The sequence below is a fragment of the Apostichopus japonicus genome, chromosome 9 (genome assembly GCF_037975245.1).
Source record: "Apostichopus japonicus isolate 1M-3 chromosome 9, ASM3797524v1, whole genome shotgun sequence".
In the NCBI taxonomy this organism is placed as follows: Eukaryota; Metazoa; Echinodermata; class Holothuroidea; order Aspidochirotida; family Stichopodidae; genus Apostichopus; species Apostichopus japonicus.
Window position 1 is genome coordinate 18,942,794 of NC_092569.1, and position 10,865 is coordinate 18,953,658.

Below are 10,865 nucleotides of genomic sequence, written 5' to 3' on the forward strand. Positions count from 1 at the left end.
TTTACCTCCATTGCATTAACATAAAGTCTGTCCAAAGTATCTCTTTCGAGATCCGGCTTTAGGAATCACAAATGATTTTCGAGTTGGTTAGCATCATGTTTGATCTCTAGAGTAAGGCAAAATATGTCACCAAAAACAGAACTAGTATTGTTCGATACAGGTGACAAACGCCTACAGTGGAATTGCGATCTTCCTTACCGGTTTCGAACCTCTGGACATACAATCAGCGTCCATAGCCTAGTGGTTAGGGTGTCCGCGTACAGAGCGGGAGGCCCGTGGTTCGAATCCCGGTGGAGGCTGAAAGTTTTTTCACTGTTCTTGATTTTCCAACTCATTACGATTTTCATTTATATATATATATATATATATATATATATATATATATATATATATATATAGTAGGTTGGCGTCTATCTTGGCGCAGAGTGCTCTATGTCCATTGGACAGAGCGGAATATATGTTGATACTAGATGAGACTAGTGGAACACTAGTAGTTGTAACTCGGAGTTTCACGCGTTATAGCGATCTTCAGAAAACTCTGAAGATCGCTATAACGATAAAGAGTTGTCTGAAGATCGCTATAACGCGTGAAACTCCGAGTTACAACTACTAGTGTTCCACTAGTCTCATCTAGTATTAACATATATATATATATATATATATATATATATATATATACATAATACTTTGCTACACAATGTGGTGTCCCAGTACTCTGGACCACGAATGTGCCCCTTTGTGCATGTTGAGATCAGAGTGTTTTCAGGGTTGAGTTTTGCATTGTTACCGTAAAGTATAGCGACCTTTCACATATGTACTTTGCTAAGAGGATAGCTGAAGTCACCTGTACTTTTCCCTATGTCGATGGCGACCCTATATATACCATTTCTTCCAAATATCGAGTGGTTTTTATATGATGACACGCCTAAAACATTCATTAATTTTAATTTTACGGCCACTAGAGACACATCAAAGGAATGCCGATTTAGTGCAAACAACCTCGAAAAATTCGACGCTTCCAAGAGAGAACTGTGTCAAAAGTTACCTTGATCTAAATATTGATTGTTTCGCAAAATCTGAAAGGGAACAAATTATAACACCCGGAATTGCCAGCCTCCCTGTCGAAAGCAAGGTTACAAACTTGAATCTCGGCGCTATTTGCAAACATTGATTACGTCACAAACCGAGGCTAGTTGATATGACTCAGACAGTCGCGGTTGTCGACCTGTGCAGGTAGCGATACAAGTCACCGCATTTGACGATATCATAGCTGAATGATTTCAGAATATTTTGTTGGGAATTCAGTCTGCTTCGACATATCGACTGTGTGTGAACTTTCATCATTTTTAATTATATATGACATCTATTTTAGGTGTGCATAAAAGTTACAGAGCCAGATGTTTTGATTTCTGGCAGGAATTTCTTCAGAGGCAGATTAAAACTATAAACGAGAGAAAAACAGGTTAAATATAGGCAGATGGGACGTGACCGTAGGGTTAGATGAAAGATTTGAGCAAAGAACAAATAGTAGAGTTAGACAGAATAGTGCAAGGGTATATGAGGGTGAAAGGAAGTTAGTAAGAATTTAAAAAGAGGGGTTGTTAGAGGGGAAAATATATAGCTGGAGAAATACTGAGCATACTACAGGAGTATAGTAGACAGAGAGAGAGCGTTGACAATGGGGGTAAAGGATGGGGTGGGGTATGAGGGGGGGGGGGTTAGAGGACGAAAGGAGGCTAGAGAAGGAAAACACGTGTTAGGAACGAACATGGTGTATGATGAAGACAATAGAGGAAGGGAGAAGGGCATCAAGGGGACATTTGTTTAAGAAGACGGCTATTTTGAAACTGCATAAAGTTATATGAATTTGAACTTTGCCTTTAACTTGCTAACCAAATGTTGTTTGCACCAGTTGAAACTAGTATTTGAGAGGGAGAGATAAAGTACACGTGAAATAAATAATATGTTGTTTCACCATGATTTCGAACCCGTGACCGAATTTTTCATATCGGGTTTGACAGGTTTATATGTGAACAAATAAACCCTTTACATTAAAATATGTCGAACACTTTATTTCTTTTTTTACTATATTTGGGTTACACGGTTAATGAGTCACATTGGTCTCACAGAGGGGATTCCAAATGATGTGTGAAAATGGTTTGGTCAAATTGAGCCTGGTACAGTAACATACTGCACCTCAAACAGTACTAGGTAGGCGTTTACAAAATATAATCAGGTTGATATCGGTGTACCAGTATATTTTGTCTCCTGTCGAAAGTTGTCGGCCGGATCGCATCACAGCTATGGGAATAATGTCCGACCGAACTAAATGTCCATCTTCACCGAACAGCTAGGCTAAAGATGGAATTCGTTAGTAAATGACCGGGAGGGCAGGGAGTAAGGTGAGGGGTCGATGTTCTTTCATATATGCAACACGATAAATGAAAAACACAGAAGCCGCTTACGCTATCATATTAATTTGATCTTTTTTTCGAGTTTATTTTTCTTTAAACTTAGCCAACTTAAGTTTCTACCCGGATGAAATGGAACCAGAAAGGTGAAATTCAACACAAAAACGGATGGAAAATAACTCATAAAGGTTTATATTCTCCTGTGTATGGCACTACATTATAAATTAAAAGTAAAATGATTTTTTGAAAGAGTGGACGCTTACAGATATTGACCCTGCCCCCCCCTCACCCTTCAAGATATTTCCAGAAATAAAAATAGCCAATGGAGATCTTCAGCCACTCCCTTAATCAATAGAGGGGCTCTGTCACATCGGTTCTATCCAGTTCCGCGAAACTTGACAAGCTGCAGTCTATGAAATCACCGAGAAATTCCAGTTGAGTACTCTATGACGGAAACTTCTGGGCAAACTACCAGCAGGTTCCCTTCACATATCCAATGCAACCTATTCGAGCTAACAAATGCTTTTATTTTTACAAATCAATAACTGGCATATTTAAGCCACGGAAATGTTGCCTACCGTTCGTTTTGCAACTTGACGTTCGTCTGAGCATAGTCTTTGGGCGTCAGTAAATTTGTATCCGAGTCTGCGAAATGCAATACACTGGACTTATATACGGTACCTGCATGCGTTCCTTCTCGTAAATTCGATATAGAAGACGAAATGTTTAGAAACTTATTTTCACAACTAAAACATAGACTGAGATATGTTACCGTGACAGCGCTTAACAAAATCTTTGGACGTCTGTAAACAGTATTACGTGCATTAGGACCCAAATCTAAATCTACCTATTAGGACCGATATATCAGCGCGCTCCACACAAAACGCTGAAGATCCCCGATAAATGATGTAACGAGAAAAAAAAAAGAACATGTTGTGGATGGTGACAGCAAAGAGCTAGTTGAACTTCTTAAGCACGAGTGATAATTTGTCATCCTTTATTGACATTCAATTATTGACAATGTTGGTGACCTCGAAGAATATAATGTAGGCCTACATGTTTTTTTCAGTGAGTTCATAACAGTATATAAAATAAATCACTTATCACACTTATCGCAAAGAAACAAAAATTAGTGCGTTACACTCCCCCCCCCCAAATGGTAAGGATTGGTTCCGAGTCTTACCCTCTCCTATTTTTACTGTAAAATATTTACACATTATACTCTCCCTACCCCCCCCCCCCTCCCTCTTCACACACACAGACACCTCCATAATTTCCAAAGTCACACCATTTTAGTCGGCTTGATTCTTGAAGCAAAATGAAGTCTCCATATATCCTCTTTTCATAGTATTTTGGTGATTGCCAAATATTTTCATGATCACATGGTTGTACAGTCATTTGAAAATCAGGCTCTACTTTTCACAAACACTGGCAAAATATAGTTTCCGAAAGCTTTTCTAAATTGTTCAACTTTTCGTGCATAAGTTAGTAACTATTTTACGTCACTGTTTAAACTTATGACAATTTTGTGGAAAAGAGGAACCCGCCCGCCGAGCTGTTTTCGTCCAAAAAGCTATTTTTTGTTTGTTCTTTACTGTATATAGTAACAATTCTCGTTGTTATTTTAAGACGATTATGACTTTCGTTTTGGGCATGCATTTCCTACTTTTAAAGAATTTCGTTGTTTTTAAGACTATTTAGAGTCGATCCATTTCAATGAAAACTGAAAGTTTAGACGAAAAGCCTATTGTAAAGAGAAAAAGAAAATGTACAATTGAACTCCAAAGTTAAAAACAATTCCGAGGTTACCAGATCATTCAAGTTTGAACTATTTCGATAGCTTCCGCCTCCCTTTAGGTTCGATGTAAATTCAAAAACAACTAATTTCAGTTAAAACAGAATCAAAGAAAAACGAAAGTTTATACTTAGGATGTGAGGTAACATATTATGATAGAATTCAACGATGTTGCAAAAGTCCTTGACATTCGATAGAAGTTAGGTAATACGTCCATTGTCAGTCACGTGATACCCACTAACATGACTATCGGCGGTTATAGCTAGATAGGCTAATAGCAGTGTCGTACAAATAGATGGCGCTCTTGTTTGTAACTTCATACACTTTAATTGAGTTCAGCGTTGGTACGTGTGTAACCCCGAAGCGCCTTAATGTCACGTATAAGCCATATTAACCGGATTCAGTGATGAAGGACAGTTGATTGAAAATATAGATGGTGGTGTTAGACACACCTTTAACTCTGGCTTCCAATTGCCTCGACGTTTACCAAATATTACGGATATATAATTGAAAATAAGGTAACAATTGCTATATATTTATATATACATATATATAAATATATATATATATATATATATATATATATATATATATAATTAGGGAGTAATGATTAATTCCAATTTCACGCTGAAGCCTTATAGTCATCCGCAAATTAGTTTTGACGAGATTACCAAAAGAAGGAGAAGATAACAAAAGGAAGCTCATAGTAATGATTTGAAAACTTGGCTTTTTGAAGTGAAAGTTGAGTATAGATATTAAAGTCGTGTACGAATTTGGTGTCATGGGAGTTTCAAATCAACGTTAGGTTTCCTAATCAGGTCAGGTGGGGCCTATTAGAGAATTTAATAGGATGAAGTAAGTAATTATTGATTCAGTTCTTTAAATGTCATCGTTTTACGCCTACTTATAACCATATGTATAAGTACACAGTTGGCAGGTTTTGACATTTATTTAAATTCTTCGTTTGATATCAGTAATTTTTACACATAAAGTTGACCTTATTGAAATGTATTACTACGGATTTTATTGTCGCATGAAACAGGCAAAAGAAAAAAAAAAGGTGGTTACATTTTATGAAAACACATACATACACAAATCCTGCATTTGTTCACTTTAAAGGGATAGTCCGATGGCATGGAGACAATGCGACACCTACAATGAAAATACCCCCCCCCCCCCACAAAAAAACCCCCAAGAAACTGTGATTTATTAACACACAAATCTCAATATATTGTCCCTAACTCAAGAAGATATGGTTGACTGAATCAGGGAGGTGCTCCCTGGTTGAGTGGATTCTGGTACTTTAGCAGTCTAAACCTCTCGATTCTTCCCTGGTGGTGGAGTGGCTCACAGTGAGTGGTCTGTGATGTCATATAGGTTTACGTTCCTTTGTCTTGTTCATTAATCCTTGATTCCTGATTCATTTGTATACTGATGGAATGCTTGCGCAGCAGTATAGTGTCAAGGTTTAGAATTTCGTCAAAATGCAACTTTCGTGTTTAGTTAGAAATATTAATTAATGATTAAAATAAGTGAATTACACATTTATAAAGAAATACAACAACCGTTTCAACAATTACCGTGATGTCATCCTCACACACTTCAACTGTTGCCAGATGCAATCATCAATTACCAACTAATCAGCCTGCAGCCTGAACTTGATTCCTATATCTTAGCTATACAATAAGTTATGAGGTTGTGCTTTTGACCTATAAAGAAACAGACAAAATCCAAAATGGTTATCGAGCAATGAAAAAAAGGAAAGTAATAAAAATAGGCTTCCCTCCCCCTTCTTCACGGGATGTTTATTGTTTTCGTGTTTTCGTTATTGCAAATCTTTGAATTTTATGCATAATTTCATTTTTCGTTTTAATGTTCAATCGTTATTGCAAATCTTTGAATTTTATGCATAATTTCATTTCTCCTATATAGAGCGATTTTGGTGGACTATACATACAGTTCAAATTATGAGTTGTGTATACCGCATGCACCTTTCCTTCAATGGTGGAGTATACATACTATTATACATACATAGCAATAAAATCAAAGCAAAATACTCAACTGTATACATTGTAAAATACAGCAAATGTTTCAACAGGAAAGATAGCCTACGTGTTCTTGTATACTACTATTATATCCATTTATTGGCGGATATATCCTCCTGCTTTCCCTCTGCCCTCCCCCCCCCCCCGGTCACAGAAATGTATGTATGTTAATGATAAGTACCGCGTTCCAAGTGAAGGAAGTAGATGAATCAAAGCAAAATGCTTGCATTTGTGATGAATTTTTGCCCGGTATATGAAACCATATAGGCCCTTTTCATCTAACATGTTCTATGCAAGTTTTGAAGGTTTCGTTGTACAGCTGTTGTATGATATTATCAGTGGCGTAGGAAGGTACTTTTGAGTGGGGGGGGGGGCTGAAGACTGATGGCCGGCCTGGGGGAGGGGTGTGGATTTTTTTTGCATTTCCAGGTGGCCTCAGATGCAATTTGGTGCAATATAGCACACTTCACACTTAATCATTTATTGAGAAATGAAACAGGGGTTCTCTGACTTGCGAAGCGGGGGGGGGGGGGGGGCGGAATCATACTTCCGCCCCCCATATTTTTCACTGGGGGGCTGGCGCCCCCAGCCCCCCGGTTCCTACGCCCTTGGATATTATAATAGAGTGTTCGGGCAACCATAACATAGTATGGAATACAAAAACGTTGATTACAGCCGCTATTCAACATTCAAACACTATAATCAGTTATTTTCCGGTGAAGTTACCTGGTAAGTGGTCACAAGTCGCCCACAGCCGCTGTAAATAAACTTGTTATGAATTATACGAATTAGACCACGGAGTGGTTACACTGTTTTAACTGCCATTGCTACAACATACAGTATACGTTAATGTATATACAGGAAAGCCTAAATAGGGATAAAAGATAACGTTATCGCGTTTTCTCTGTCAACATATGATACCATCGAGGACCCCATCTTGCGGCGTCGAGGAAATCATTGCTGACTTACACACCGATAGTGGTACCGTGTTTGCGATGACGTAACTCGGACACCCAGTGATTTGATTGGACAAGCCCCCTTCAAACCCCCTATAATCCCTTTTCCTGTTATCAAGAACTGTCAAATGTTACGTCATCTCCCGGGATTTGTAGCTGTCGATGGCACTTCAAAATTAAAGGGCGGCAGTCGGTAGATTGCTAAAGCTATACAATTTGTATTTGAATTTGGCAAAATGTGATGGTATACCCTTTTAAATTCCCAACATGAAAGGGAAACGTATGGTGCGTAGATACATAATGTTTAACCTTAGTTCACCAAAACTGTCCAACAAACATTGAAATAGATACAAAAAAATATAAAGAAGGGTTTGGAAACTTCTACCTAGTGTTTTAACGGTCTGTAACATACGAACATTAATTTACTAACACATTTGGATTTTAAAGAAAACCGATGTAAACATCCATACTTTATAAGAGGTAAACTGTAACGATATGCTGATAAGGAAGTCAAGTAGGGTTTGTATACATAACACACCAGGAGATCTATACGCTGAAACTCTACAAGGGGTCTAAACGCTAAAACTCTCCAGGGGGTCTACGCTTGCTTCGAAGTAAACAGTTTCTTAAGCCAAAGTTGTTGACATATTATATAACGTTAAAAGACGATTATGGAAGTGTTCTTGGTATTCTGATCATACGGCTCTTTTATTTTCGAATAAATTAGATTTGAATCGTTGAAGCTCACGTGGTGGATTAATATACAGGAAATAATTGATTAGAATAGAATGCAACAAAGGTGGTTGGGACGGGAGCCTAGGGGGTGGGGTGATGCATGGGGTAGGGAGCGGGTATTATGGTGTGAGAGATCCAAGTCCAACCATGTTATACCAAAATACATAAGTATATATGATAAAATCCTTAATTCACCAAACCTCTCTGAAAGAGTACAAATCATCGCAACATTATGGCTGTTGCACTATAGGCCTGTGTCAGCTTAAAACAATAGCAAAAGTAAAATACAAAGGAAATAATAAAGGAAACACGAAAGAGAAAGGGAAAAAGAAACAGGACTGAAATATGAAAAGAAAGAGAACAAAAGAAAAGATAAACAGTAGAAAGAATAAGAAAAGAATAGAAAGTAAAAAGAATAAAAGAACAAGAAAAAGAAAGAGAAAAAAAAGAATAAGAAAAAAGAATAAGAAATAGACAAGGAAAAAACAAGGAAACGCAACAGCGAAACAAAGCCGCCGGTCTGAACTCAATGATGCGATTACAACATTTCACGGATATCGATCTTCCACAAACTTAAAGGTATTGAAGACTCGCCCCAAAGAGCGTGCCGCCATCTTTAAAAGTTAACTTTCCGTTGCTTGCAAGTGAAGTTTTTCTCTTGTCGCTACAAAATGCAGACAGTAATGAAACGTGATACCTTGTTATCTTTAGCTGGACCTGAGATGTCCATCGCTGTATCGTTTGTATACCGTGCTGTGGGTATTGACCGTATTTGTATGTACTGACTGTACACTAGTGTCTAATTACCGACGGTAGCAAGCTGTGTGTGTATTTTCTGGGATCGATGGTGGTGTCTAACACTTCTGTTACACCTCATTCGAAACTAGGTCAGATTACCGGCATTAAACGTTTCTTTTTGCGCGAGCCTTCACACCCTTTAATGTCAAATGTTATTGTATCATTTTGCATTTAACTATGTCAGTTATTTTTCGTAATCATAAGGTCACTGACCATAATGCAGTGGGAAGCCTCGGCGAGGGCGATGGGTGACGAAGAGCCGGAAGCCCACGCTCTTAACTTTCTGCGATGCCTCCTCCACCCTTCAAAAATGTTGGAAACATTTGCATGCTTGCCCCCACCCCCTCCTTGAAACAGTCTATGTACGCCCCTGCTATAATGTCTATATTTAAAAAGAATAGGAACTTCATATAGTACGTGTTCAGTGAACATAATCCAAAAGTGGATTTGTTTTTTTTTATCAAATGTATACATATCTATAATCTAGGATATCTTTTACCACAAAACCAACTATTTAACATTCACAAAGCTGGATTCGTATCTGAAGTAGTATATACCGGACATTCCTCGGCAAAAAAGTTTCCATCACTCGCCAAATAATCAGTCGGTCCAAATGCCTATATAAACATTCATTTCATATTTTGTAAAAAGAAACGCACGGCAAAAAACACCCAATTCCGTTAATATCCTCTTTCAGTTTATTGATTTACTCTTGGTTTATTGTTTTGCTTTCTGTCGCTTTCATCTTCGATTGGGTTATGGTTTCAACTTTCATTACAATGGTCGAAGTTAAGATAATACAATCCACGTGGAGTCTGTACATAGTCCAATGCTGTACACCAACAGTTAAAACAGCACTTTGAATTCTAATTTTGAAGAGAACAACTATGACATCTCGCTGGTTTGCTTCAAGTTCAATTTTTACCCCAAACACAAGGAACTATAATATTTAGAAGAAAAAAAAATCGACAAACACCAACATAACTGTAGGAATTGAAATTCATCCTGATCTATACAGCTTATGCATTCCTCTTTCACACGTTAAAAATAAATGCACCTTTGAACCATTGCCTGTAGATATAACAACTGTCACCTGTAGGCCACCTCACCCATAGGAAATCATGCTCACATTCGATGGGATCAGATAACACACCTTTTCACACACTGAACTAAATTTTACCCCTCAAACGCCTTCTCGCTGCGGTATGCTTAAATTTACAACTATCAAATCAGCTGATTGCATACATGCACGCAGTGACGTTCGCAGCACCGGTTGGTTCTCTTCTGTGCTAATTGAAATGTTGTGGCAGGTATAGACTTTTGTGTCTTTGCTTGATTATTAATCGCTAATAATAGCACTAGATTCCCGACAAAATTCAGCGCAAAAACATGGATCATTTTAGCTGGACGACAGTTGTGATACCCGATATGACCTCGGCCAAAAGTTCAATCAACACCCTTTTAACGATATAATAATGATAATAAACGTTGACTAAAACAAACCACTTAATCAAACATGCAGTTATGATATACAGGGGTATATATATATACGCGGTTCTGTATATAGCATTTATCCTGTACACAGTGTTATCGTAAGAACGCTGCCAGCGATGTTTGTGCATCAGTTATACAAATGACACATATATACAACACCCTGGTTTGGATAACGGCCAAGCTCATCAAACAAACACATAACATTATGTTTACTTACCTGGACTCCGGGTTGCTTGACCTGGATTTGCGCGATGTTATATAACGGATGATTAAGGCCTTACTTTTCTTCTGTTATCTGTCCTTTTTCAGTTTGTAAAAATAGGACCGAATATTAGTAGGCCTAGTCATAAACGAAAAACACCGCTGATACCAACAAACTAACGAGGAAATAAATAATAGAAACGAAAGATATATGTTAATACACGAACAATGCAGGATAATGCACGAACGGGGGTATAATTGAAGAGATGCCCTAGGCCGCAGGGCCGAGTGGATTCAGCGACAGGGTTATACCCACCCGCCCCCCCCCCCCCCGTGAGCTTTGCATCTCAGAATATTACAATTTAATAGAAAGTGTAAAAGTAAGTTGGTCTGACATTTCGATCCTAGCAGGATCTTCTTCAGCGGCGAC